Source organism: Taudactylus pleione, unplaced genomic scaffold (genome assembly GCF_031769625.1).
Source record: "Taudactylus pleione unplaced genomic scaffold, aTauple2 ptg000550l, whole genome shotgun sequence".
In the NCBI taxonomy this organism is placed as follows: Eukaryota; Metazoa; Chordata; class Amphibia; order Anura; family Myobatrachidae; genus Taudactylus; species Taudactylus pleione.
This window is the reverse complement of record NW_028284952.1, coordinates 2,620,001-2,629,661: the sequence shown is the minus strand read 5'-3', so window position 1 is coordinate 2,629,661 and position 9,661 is coordinate 2,620,001. Positions and strand designations below refer to the sequence as shown.

The 9,661-nt window shown below is 37.2% G+C and overlaps 1 non-coding gene and 35 pseudogenes across 1 annotated transcript; all 36 read right to left on the bottom strand.

Annotated features, from left to right (window-relative positions):
- Positions 1–40: 40 nt before the first annotated feature.
- Positions 41–159, bottom strand: LOC148493169 (5S ribosomal RNA; annotated as a pseudogene).
- Positions 160–274: 115 nt separating this feature from the next.
- LOC148493168 (5S ribosomal RNA) lies at positions 275–395 on the bottom strand (annotated as a pseudogene).
- A 116-nt stretch (positions 396–511) lies between these two features.
- Positions 512–630, bottom strand: LOC148493167 (5S ribosomal RNA; annotated as a pseudogene).
- Positions 631–746: 116 nt separating this feature from the next.
- Positions 747–865, bottom strand: LOC148493166 (5S ribosomal RNA; annotated as a pseudogene).
- A 116-nt stretch (positions 866–981) lies between these two features.
- Positions 982–1,100, bottom strand: LOC148493165 (5S ribosomal RNA; annotated as a pseudogene).
- Positions 1,101–1,216: 116 nt separating this feature from the next.
- On the bottom strand, positions 1,217–1,335 carry LOC148493164 (5S ribosomal RNA; annotated as a pseudogene).
- Positions 1,336–1,450: 115 nt separating this feature from the next.
- Positions 1,451–1,569, bottom strand: LOC148493163 (5S ribosomal RNA; annotated as a pseudogene).
- Positions 1,570–1,685: 116 nt separating this feature from the next.
- On the bottom strand, positions 1,686–1,804 carry LOC148493162 (5S ribosomal RNA; annotated as a pseudogene).
- Positions 1,805–1,919: 115 nt separating this feature from the next.
- Positions 1,920–2,038, bottom strand: LOC148493161 (5S ribosomal RNA; annotated as a pseudogene).
- A 116-nt stretch (positions 2,039–2,154) lies between these two features.
- Positions 2,155–2,273, bottom strand: LOC148493160 (5S ribosomal RNA; annotated as a pseudogene).
- A 115-nt stretch (positions 2,274–2,388) lies between these two features.
- LOC148493159 (5S ribosomal RNA) lies at positions 2,389–2,507 on the bottom strand (annotated as a pseudogene).
- A 115-nt stretch (positions 2,508–2,622) lies between these two features.
- LOC148493158 (5S ribosomal RNA) lies at positions 2,623–2,741 on the bottom strand (annotated as a pseudogene).
- A 351-nt stretch (positions 2,742–3,092) lies between these two features.
- Positions 3,093–3,211, bottom strand: LOC148493157 (5S ribosomal RNA). Its single transcript, XR_015871123.1, has one exon. It is a non-coding gene; the product is annotated as a 5S ribosomal RNA (ribosomal RNA).
- Positions 3,212–3,327: 116 nt separating this feature from the next.
- LOC148493156 (5S ribosomal RNA) lies at positions 3,328–3,446 on the bottom strand (annotated as a pseudogene).
- A 351-nt stretch (positions 3,447–3,797) lies between these two features.
- Positions 3,798–3,916, bottom strand: LOC148493155 (5S ribosomal RNA; annotated as a pseudogene).
- A 115-nt stretch (positions 3,917–4,031) lies between these two features.
- Positions 4,032–4,150, bottom strand: LOC148493154 (5S ribosomal RNA; annotated as a pseudogene).
- Positions 4,151–4,501: 351 nt separating this feature from the next.
- Positions 4,502–4,620, bottom strand: LOC148493153 (5S ribosomal RNA; annotated as a pseudogene).
- A 116-nt stretch (positions 4,621–4,736) lies between these two features.
- LOC148493152 (5S ribosomal RNA) lies at positions 4,737–4,855 on the bottom strand (annotated as a pseudogene).
- A 585-nt stretch (positions 4,856–5,440) lies between these two features.
- On the bottom strand, positions 5,441–5,559 carry LOC148493151 (5S ribosomal RNA; annotated as a pseudogene).
- Positions 5,560–5,675: 116 nt separating this feature from the next.
- On the bottom strand, positions 5,676–5,794 carry LOC148493150 (5S ribosomal RNA; annotated as a pseudogene).
- A 116-nt stretch (positions 5,795–5,910) lies between these two features.
- Positions 5,911–6,029, bottom strand: LOC148493149 (5S ribosomal RNA; annotated as a pseudogene).
- Positions 6,030–6,145: 116 nt separating this feature from the next.
- LOC148493148 (5S ribosomal RNA) lies at positions 6,146–6,264 on the bottom strand (annotated as a pseudogene).
- A 116-nt stretch (positions 6,265–6,380) lies between these two features.
- Positions 6,381–6,499, bottom strand: LOC148493147 (5S ribosomal RNA; annotated as a pseudogene).
- Positions 6,500–6,615: 116 nt separating this feature from the next.
- LOC148493146 (5S ribosomal RNA) lies at positions 6,616–6,734 on the bottom strand (annotated as a pseudogene).
- A 116-nt stretch (positions 6,735–6,850) lies between these two features.
- On the bottom strand, positions 6,851–6,969 carry LOC148493145 (5S ribosomal RNA; annotated as a pseudogene).
- A 116-nt stretch (positions 6,970–7,085) lies between these two features.
- LOC148493144 (5S ribosomal RNA) lies at positions 7,086–7,204 on the bottom strand (annotated as a pseudogene).
- A 116-nt stretch (positions 7,205–7,320) lies between these two features.
- Positions 7,321–7,439, bottom strand: LOC148493143 (5S ribosomal RNA; annotated as a pseudogene).
- Positions 7,440–7,554: 115 nt separating this feature from the next.
- On the bottom strand, positions 7,555–7,673 carry LOC148493142 (5S ribosomal RNA; annotated as a pseudogene).
- A 116-nt stretch (positions 7,674–7,789) lies between these two features.
- Positions 7,790–7,908, bottom strand: LOC148493141 (5S ribosomal RNA; annotated as a pseudogene).
- Positions 7,909–8,024: 116 nt separating this feature from the next.
- Positions 8,025–8,143, bottom strand: LOC148493140 (5S ribosomal RNA; annotated as a pseudogene).
- A 116-nt stretch (positions 8,144–8,259) lies between these two features.
- Positions 8,260–8,378, bottom strand: LOC148493139 (5S ribosomal RNA; annotated as a pseudogene).
- A 116-nt stretch (positions 8,379–8,494) lies between these two features.
- On the bottom strand, positions 8,495–8,613 carry LOC148493138 (5S ribosomal RNA; annotated as a pseudogene).
- Positions 8,614–8,729: 116 nt separating this feature from the next.
- LOC148493137 (5S ribosomal RNA) lies at positions 8,730–8,848 on the bottom strand (annotated as a pseudogene).
- Positions 8,849–8,963: 115 nt separating this feature from the next.
- Positions 8,964–9,082, bottom strand: LOC148493136 (5S ribosomal RNA; annotated as a pseudogene).
- A 116-nt stretch (positions 9,083–9,198) lies between these two features.
- On the bottom strand, positions 9,199–9,317 carry LOC148493135 (5S ribosomal RNA; annotated as a pseudogene).
- Positions 9,318–9,432: 115 nt separating this feature from the next.
- Positions 9,433–9,551, bottom strand: LOC148493134 (5S ribosomal RNA; annotated as a pseudogene).
- Positions 9,552–9,661: the final 110 nt, after the last annotated feature.

Genomic DNA, 9,661 nt, shown 5'->3' with positions numbered 1-9,661 from the left:
GTAAAATGTAATAGAAAAGATTGTTATGGCAGTATAAAATTACCTACAGCACCTGGTATTCCCAGGTGGTCTCCCATCCAAACACTAACCACACACAACACTGCTTAGCTTCCAAGTTCAGACAAGATTGGGCATGTCCAATGTGGTTTGGCTGTAGGTGCTCAAAAACATTAACTTTAGACCTCTTTTACTTCTTAACCCAAGTAAATTCAATGATTATTTGAAAAATGAAATGTAAAATGTGATAGAAAAGAATGTTATGGCAGTATAAAATTATCTACAGCTCCTGGTATTCCCAGGTGGTCTCCCATCCAAGTAGTAACCAAGCCCAAAACACTGCATAGTTTCCAAGATCAGATGAGATTGGGCAAGTCCAGCGTGGTTTGGCTGTAGGTGCTCAAAAACATTAACTTTAGACCTGTTTTACTTCTTAACTCAAGTAAATTCATTGATAAGTTGAAAAAATTAAATGTAAAATGTAATAGAAAATAATGATTTGGCTGTCTAAAATTACCTACAGCACCTGGTATTCCCAGGTGATTTCCCATCCAAGTACAAACCAGGCCCAACACTGCATAGTTTGCAAGATCAGACGAGATTGGGCATGTCCAGTGTGGTTTGGCTGTAGGCACTCAAAAACATTAATTTTAGACCTCTTTTACTTCTTAACTCAAGTAAATTCATTGATAAGTTGAAAAAATTAAATGTAAAATGTAATAGAAAAGAATGTTATGGCAGTATAAAATTACCTACAGCATCTGGTATTCCCTGGTGGTCTCCCATCGAAGTACTAACCAGGCCCAACACTGCATAGCTTCCAAGATCAGATGAGATTGTTATTGTCCAGTGTGCTTTGGCTGTAGGTGCTCAAAAACATTAACTTTAGACCTCTTTTACTTCTTAACTCAAGTAAATTCATTGATAAGTTGAAAAAATGTAATGTAAGATGTAATAGAAAAGAATGTTATGGCTATATAAAATTACCTACAGCACCTGGTATTCCCAGGTGGTCTCCCATCCAAGTACTAACCATGCCCAACACTGCATAGCTTCCAAGACCAAACGAGATTGGGCATGTCCAGTGTGGTTTGGCTGTAGGTGCTCAAAAGCATTAACTTTAGACCTCTATTACTTTTTAACTCAAGTAAATTCATTGATAAGTTGAAAAAATTAAATGTAAAATGTAATAGAATAGACTGTTATGGCAGTATAAAATTACCTACAGCACCTGGGATTCCTAGGTGGTCTCCCATCCAAGTACTAACCAGGCCCAACACTGCATAGCTTCCAAGTTCAGACGAGATTGGGCATGTCCAGTGTGGTTTGGCTGTAGGTACTCAAAAACATTAACTTTAGACCTCTTTTACTTCTTAACTCAAGTAAATTCAATGATTAGTTGAAAAATGAAATGTAAAATTTAATAGAAAAGAATGTTATGGCAGTATAAAATTACCTACAGCACCTGGCATTCCCAGGTGGTCTCCCATCCAAGTACTAACCAGGCCCAACACTGCATAGCTTTCAAGATAAGACGAGATTGGGCATGTCCAGTGTGGTTTGACTGTAGGTGCTCAAAAGCATTAACTTTAGACCTCTTTTACTTCTTAACTCAAGTTAATTTATTGATAAGTTTAAAAAATGTAATGTAAAATGTAATAGAAAAGAATGTTATGACTATATAAAATTACCTACAGCACCTGGTAATCACAGGTGGTCTCCCATCCAAGTACTAACCAGGCCCAACACTGCATAGCTTCCAAGATCAAACGAGATTGGGCATGTCCAGTGTGGTTTGGCTGTAGGTGCTCAAAAGCATTAACTTCAGACCTCTATTACTTCTTAACTCAAGTAAATTCATTGATAAGTAGAAAAATTAAATGTAAAATGTAATAGAAAAGACAGTTATGGCAGTATAAAAGTACCTACAGCACCTGGGATTCCTAGGTGGTCTCCCATCCATGTACTAACCAGGCCCAACACTGCATAGCTTCCAAGATCAGACGAGATTGGGCATGTCCAGTGTGGTTTGGCTGTTGGTGCTCAAAAACATTAACTTTAGACCTCTATTACTTCTTAACACAAGTAAATTCATTGATAAGTTGAAAAAATTAAATGTAAAATGTAATAGAAAAGAATGTTATGGCTGCATAAAAATACCTACAGCACCTGGTATTCCCAGGTGGTCTCCCATCCAAGTACTAACCAGGCCCAACACTGCATAGCTTCCAAGATCAGACAAGATTGGGCATGTCCAGTGTGGTTTGCCTGTAAGTGCTCAAAAACATTAACTTTAGACCTCTTTTACTTCTTAACTCAAGTAAATTCAATGATAAGTTGAAAAATGAAATGTAAAATGTAATAGAAAAGAATGTTATGGCAGTATAAAATTACCTACAGCTCCTGGTATTCCCAGGTGGTCTCCCATCGAAGTACTAACCAGGCCCAACACTGCATAGCTTCCCAGATCAGACGAGATTGGGCATGTCCAGTGTGGTTTGGCTGTAGGTGCCCAAAGCCTTAACTTTAGACCTCTATTACTTCTTAACTCAAGTAAATTCATTGATAAGCTGAAAAAATTAAATGTAAAATGTAATAGAAAAGAATGTTATAGCAGTATAAAATTACCTACAGCACCTGGTATTCCCAGGGGGTCTCCCATCAAAGTACTAACCTGGCCCAACACTACATAGCTTCCAAGACCAAACAAGATTGGGAATGTCCAGTGTGGTTTGGCTGTAGGTGCTCAAAAACATTAACTTTAGACCTCTTTTACTTCTTAACTCAAGTAAATTCATTGATAAGTTGAAAATATTAAATGTAAAATGTAATAGAAAAGAATGTTTTGGCTGTATAAAATTTCCAACAGGTACTGGTATTCCCAGGTGGTCTCCCATCCAAGTACAAACCAGGCCCAACACAGCAAAGCTTACAAGATCAGACAAGATTGGGCATGTCCAGTGTGGTTTGGCTGTAGGTGCTCAAAAGCATTAAATTTAGACCTCTATTACTTCTTAACTCAAGTACATTCATTGATAAGTTTAAAAAATTAAATGTAAAATGTAATAGAAAAGAATGTTATGGCAGTATAAAATTACCTACAGCACCTGGTACTCCCAGGGGGTCTCCCATCCAAGTACTAACCAGGCCCAACACTGCATAGCTTCCAAGATCAGATGAGATTGGGCATGTCCAGTGTGGTTTGACTGTAGGTGCTCAAAAACATTAACTTTAGACCTCTTTTACTTCTTAACTCAAGTAAATTCATTGATAAGTTGAAAAAATGTAATGTAAAATGTAATAGAAAAGAATGTTATGGCTATATAAAATTACCTACAGCACCTGGTATTCCCAGGTGGTCTAATGTCCAAGTACTAACCAGGCCCAACACTGCATAGCTTCCAAGATCAGACGAGATTGGGCATGTCCAGTGTGCTTTGGCTGTAGGTGCTCAAAAACATTAACTTTAGACCTCTTTTACTTCTTAACTCAAGTAAATTCATTGATAAGTTGAAAAAATTAAATGTAAATTGTAATAGAAAAGAATGTTTTGGCTGTATAAAATTACCTACAGCACCTGGTATTCCCAGGTGGTCTCCCACCCAAGTAGTATCCAGGCCAAACACCGCATTGCTTCCAAGATCAGAAGATTTTGGGCATGTCCAGTGTGGTTTGGCTGTAGTTGCTTAAAAACATTAACTTTAGACCTCTATTGCTTCTTAACTCAAGTAAATTCATTGATAAGTTGAAAAAATTAAATGTAAAATGTAATAGAAAAGAATGTTATGGCTGCATAAAATTACCTATAGCACCTGGTATTCCCAGGTTGTCTCCCATCCAATTACTAACCAGGCTCAACACTGCATAGCTTCCAAGATCAGACGAGATTGGGCATGTCCAGTGTGGTTTGGCTGTAGGTGCCCAAAGCCTTAACTTTAGACCTCTATTACTTCTTAACTCAAGTAAATTCATTGATAAGCTGAAAAAATTAAATGTAAAATGTAATAGAAAAGAATGTTATAGCAGTATAAAATTACCTACAGCACCTGGTATTCCCAGGTGGTCTCCCATCAAAGTACTAACCAGGCCCAACACTACATAGCTTCCAAGATCAAACAAGATTGGGAATGTCCAGTGTGGTTTGGCTGTAGGTGCTCAAAAACATTAACTTTAGACCTCTTTTACTTCTTAACTCAAGTAAATTCATTGATAAGTTGAAAATATTAAATGTAAAATGTAATAGAAAAGAATGTTTTGGCTGTATAAAATTTCCAACAGGTACTGGTATTCCCAGGTGGTCTCCCATCCAAGTACAAACCAGGCCCAACACAGCAAAGCTTACAAGATCAGACGAGATTGGGCATGTCCAGTGTGGTTTGGCTGTAGGTGGTCAAAAGCATTAAATTTAGACCTCTATTACTTCTTAACTCAAGTACATTCATTGATAAGTTTAAAAAATTAAATGTAAAATGTAATAGAAAAGAATGTTATGGCAGTATAAAATTACCTAGAGCACCTGGTATTCCCAGGGGGTCTCCCATCCAAGTACTAACCAGGCCCAACACTGCATAGCTTCCAAGATCAGACGAGATTGGGCATGTCCAGTGTGGTTTGACTGTAGGTGCTCAAAAACATTAACTTTAGACCTCTTTTACTTCTTAACTCAAGTAAATTCATTGATAAGTTGAAAAAATGTAATGTAAAATGTAATAGAAAAGAATGTTATGGCTATATAAAATTACCTACAGCACCTGGTATTCCCAGGAGGTCTCCTGTCCAAGTACTAACCAGGCCCAACACTGCATAGCTTCCAAGATCAGACGAGATTGGGCATGTCCAGTGTGCTTTGGCTGTAGGTGCTCAAAAACATTAACTTTAGACCTCTTTTACTTCTTAACTCAAGTAAATTCATTGATAAGTTGAAAAAATTAAATGTATATTGTAATAGAAAAGAATATTTTGGCTGTATAAAATTACCTACAGCACCTGGTATTCCCAGGTGGTCTCCCACCCAAGTAGTATCCAGGCCAAACACCGCATTGCTTCCAAGATCAGAAGATTTTGGGCATGTCCAGTGTGGTTTGGCTGTAGTTGCTTAAAAACATTAACTTTAGACCTCTATTACTTCTTAACTCAAGTAAATTCATTGATAAGTTGAAAAAATTAAATGTAAAATGTAATAGAAAAGAATGTTATGGCTGTATAAAACTACCTATAGCACCTGGTATTCCCAGGTTGTCTCCCATCCATGTACTAACCAGGCTCAACACTGCATAGCTTCCAAGATCAGACAAGATTGAGCATGTCCAGTGTGGTTTGGCTGTAGGTGCTCAAAAACATTAACTTTAGACCTCTTTTACTTCTTAACTCAAGTAAATTCAATGATAAGTTGAAAAATGAAATGTAAAATGTAATAGAAAAGTATGTTATGGCAGTATAAAGTTACCTACAGCACCTGGTATTCCCAGGTGGTCTCCCATCCAAGTACTAACCAGGCCCAACACTGCATAGCTTCCAAGATCAGATGATATTGAGCATGTCCAGTGTGGTTTGGCTGTTGGTGCCCAAAACCATTAACTTTATACCTCTATTACTTCTTAACTCAAGTAAATTCATTGATAAGTTGAAAAAATTAAATGTAAAATGTAATAGAAAAGAATGTTATGGCAGTATAAAATTACCTACAGCACCTGGTATTCCCAGGTGGTCTCCCATCCAAGTACTAACCAGGGCCAACACTGCATAGCTTCCAGGATCAGATGAGATTGGGCATGTCCAGTGTGGTTTGGCTGTAGATGCTCAAAATCATTAACTTTAGATTTCTATTACTTCTTAACTCAAGTAAATTCATTGATAAGTTGAAAAAATTAAATGTAAAATGTAATAGAAAAGAATGTTATATCAGTATAAAATGATGTACAGCACCTGGTATTCCCACGTGTTCTCCAATCCAAGTACTTACCAGGCCCAACACGGCATAGCGTCCAAGATCAGATGAGATTGGGCATGTCCAGTGTGGTTTGGCTGTAGACGATCAAAAACATTAATTTTAGACCTCTTTTACTTCTTAACTCAAGTAAATTCATTGATAAGTTGAAAAAATGTAAAGTAAAATGTAATAGAAAAGAATGTTATGGCTATATAAAATTACCTACAGCACATGGTATTCCCAGGTGGTCTCCCATCCAAGTACTAAACAGGCCCAACACTGCATAGCTTCCAAGACCAAACGAGATTGGGCATGTCCAGTGTGGTTTGGCTGTAGGTGCTCAAAAGCATTAACTTTAGACCTCTATTACTTCTTAACTCAAGTAAATTCATTGATAAGTTGAAAAAATTAAATGTAAAATGTAATAGAAAAGAATGTTATAGCAGTATAAAATTACCTACAGCACCTGGTATTCCCAGGTGGTCTCCCATCCAAGTACTAACCAGGCCCAACACTGCATAGCTTCCAAGATCAGATGAGATTGGGCATGTCCTCTGTGGTTTGACTGTAGGTGCTCAAAAACATTAACTTTAGACCTCTTTTACTTCTTAACTCAAGTAAATTCATTGATAAGTTGAAAAAATTAAAAGTAAAATGTAATAGAAAAGAATGTTATGGCTGCATAAAATTACCTACAGCACCTGGCATTCCCAGGTAGTCTCCCATCCAAGTACTAACCAAGCCCAACACTACATAGCTTCCAAGATCAAACAAGATTGGGAATGTCCAGTGTGGTTTGGCTGTAGGTGCTCAAAAACATTGACTTTAGACCTCTTTTACTTCTTAACTCAAGTAAATTCATTGATAAGTTGAAAAAATGTAATGTAAAATGTAATAGAAAAGAATGTTATGGCTATATAAAATTACCTACAGCACCTGGTATTCCCAGGTGGTCTCCTGTCCAAGTACTAACCAGGCCCAACACTGCATAGCTTCCAAGATCAGACGAGATTGGGCATGTCCAGTGTGCTTTGGCTGTAGGTGCTCAAAAACATTAACTTTAGACCTCTTTTACTTCTTAACTCAAGTAATTTCATTGATAAGTTGAAAAAATATAATGTAAATTGTAATAGAAAAGAATGTTTTGGCTGTATAAAATTACCTACAGCACCTGGTATTCCCAGGTGGTCTCCCACCCAAGTAGTAACCAGGCCAAACACCGCATTGCTTCCAAGATCAGACGAGATTGGGCATGTCCAGTGTGGTTTGGTTGTAGGTGCTCAAAAACATTAACTTTAGACCTCTATTACTTCTTAACTCAAGTAAATTCATTGATAAGTTGAAAAAATTAAATGTAAAATGTAATAGAAAAGAAAGTTATGGCTGCATTAAATTACCTATAGCACCTGGCATTCCCAGGTGGTCTCCCATCCAAGTACTAACCAGGCTCAACACTGCATAGCTTCCAAGATCAGACAAGATTGGGCATGTCCAGTGTGGTTTGGCTGTAGGTGCTCAAAAACATTAACTTTAGACCTCTTTTACTTCTTAACTCAAGTAAATTCAATGATAAGTTGAAAAATGAAATGTAAAATGTAATAGAAAAGAATGTTATGGCAGTATAAAGTAACCTACAGCACCTGGTATTCCCAGGTGGTCTCCCATCCAAGTACTAATGAGGCCCAACACTGCATAACTTCCAAGATCAGATGATATTGGGCATGTCCAGTGTGGTTTGGCTGTAGGTGCTCAAAACCATTAACTTTAGACCTCTATTACGTCTTAACTCTAGTAAATTCATTGATAAGTTGAAAAAATTAAATGTAAAATGTAATAGAAAAGAATGTTATGGCAGTATAAAATTACCTACAGCACCTGGTATTCCCAGGTGCTCTCCCATCCAAGTACTAACCAGGCCCAACACTGCATAGCTTCCAAGATCAGATGAGATTGGGAATGTCCAGTGTGGTTTGGCTGTAGATGCTCAAAAGCATTAACTTTAGACCTCTATTTCTTCTTAACTCAAGTAAATTCATTGATAAGTTGAAAAAATTAAATGTAAAATGTAATAGAAAAGAATGTTATATCAGTATAAAATGATGTACAGCACCTGGTATTCCCAGGTGTTCTCCCATCCAAGTACTTACCAGGCCCAACACGGCATAGCGTCCAAGATCAGACGAGATTGGGCATGTCCAGTGTGGTTTGGCTGTAGGCGCTCAAAAACATTAATTTTAGACCTCTTTTACTTCCTAACTCAAGTAAATTCATTGATAAGTTGAAAAAATTAAATGTAAAATGTAATAGAAAAGAATGTTATGGCAGTATAAAATTACCTACAGCATCTGGTATTCCCAGGTGGTCTCCCATCGAAGTACTAACCAGGCCCAACACTGCATAGCTTCCAAGATCAGATGAGATTGTTATTGTCCAGGGTGCTTTGGCTGTAGGTGCTCAAAAACATTAACTTTAGACCTCTTTTACTTCTTAACTCAAGTAAATTCATTGATAAGTTGAAAAAATGTAATGTAAAATGTAATAAAAAAGATTGTTATGGCTATATAAAATTACCTACAGCACCTGGTATTCCCAGGTGGTCTCCCATCCAAGTACTAACCAGGCCCAACACTGCATAGCAGCCAAGACCAAACGAGATTGGGCATGTCCAGTGTGGTTTGGCTGTAGGTGCTCAAAAGCATTAACTTTAGACCTCTATTACTTCTTAACTCAAGTAAATTCATTGATAAGTTGAAAAAAATAAATGTAAAATGTAATAGAATAGACTGTTATGGCAGTATAAAATTACCTACAGCACCTGGGATTCCTAGGTGGTCTCCCATCCAATTACTAACCAGGCCCAACACTGCATAGCTTCCAAAATCAGACGAGATTGGGTATGTCCAGTGTGGTTTGGCTGTAGGTGCTCAAAAACATTAACTTTAGACATCTTTTACTTCTTAACTCAAGTAAATTCAATGATTAGTTGAAAAATGAAATGTAAAATGTAATAGAAAAGAATGTTTTGGCAGTATAAAATTACCTATTGCACCTGGTATTCCCATGTGTTCTCCCATCCAAGTACTAACCAGGCCCAACACTGCATAGCTTCCAATATCAGACGAGATTGGGGATGTCCAGTGTGGTTTGACTGTAGGTGCTCAAAAACATTAACTTTAGACCTCTTTTACTTCTTAACTCAAGTAAATTCATTGATAAGTTGAAAAAATTAAATGTAAAATGTAATAGAAAATAATGTTATGGCAGTATAAAATTACCTACAGCTCCTGGCATTCCCAGGTGGTCTTCCATCCAAGTACTAACCAGGCCCAACACTGCATAACTTCCAAGATCAGACGAGATTGGGCATGTCCAGTGTGGTTTGGCTGTAGGTGCTCAAAAACATTAACTTTAGACCTCTTTTACTTCTTAACTCAAGTAAATTCATTGATAAGTTGAAAAATGAAATGTAAAATGTAATAGAAAAGAATGTTATGGCTATATAAAATTACCTACAGCACCTGGTATTCCCAGGTGGTCTCCTGTCCAAGTACTAACCAGGCCCAACACTGCATAGCTTCCAAGATCAGACGAGATTGGGCATGTCCAGTGTGCTTTGGCTGTAGGTGCTCAAAAACATTAACTTTAGACCTCTTTTACTTCTTAACTCAAGTACATTCATTGATAAGTTGAAAAAATTAAATGTAAATTGTAATAGAAAAGAATGTTTTGGCTGTA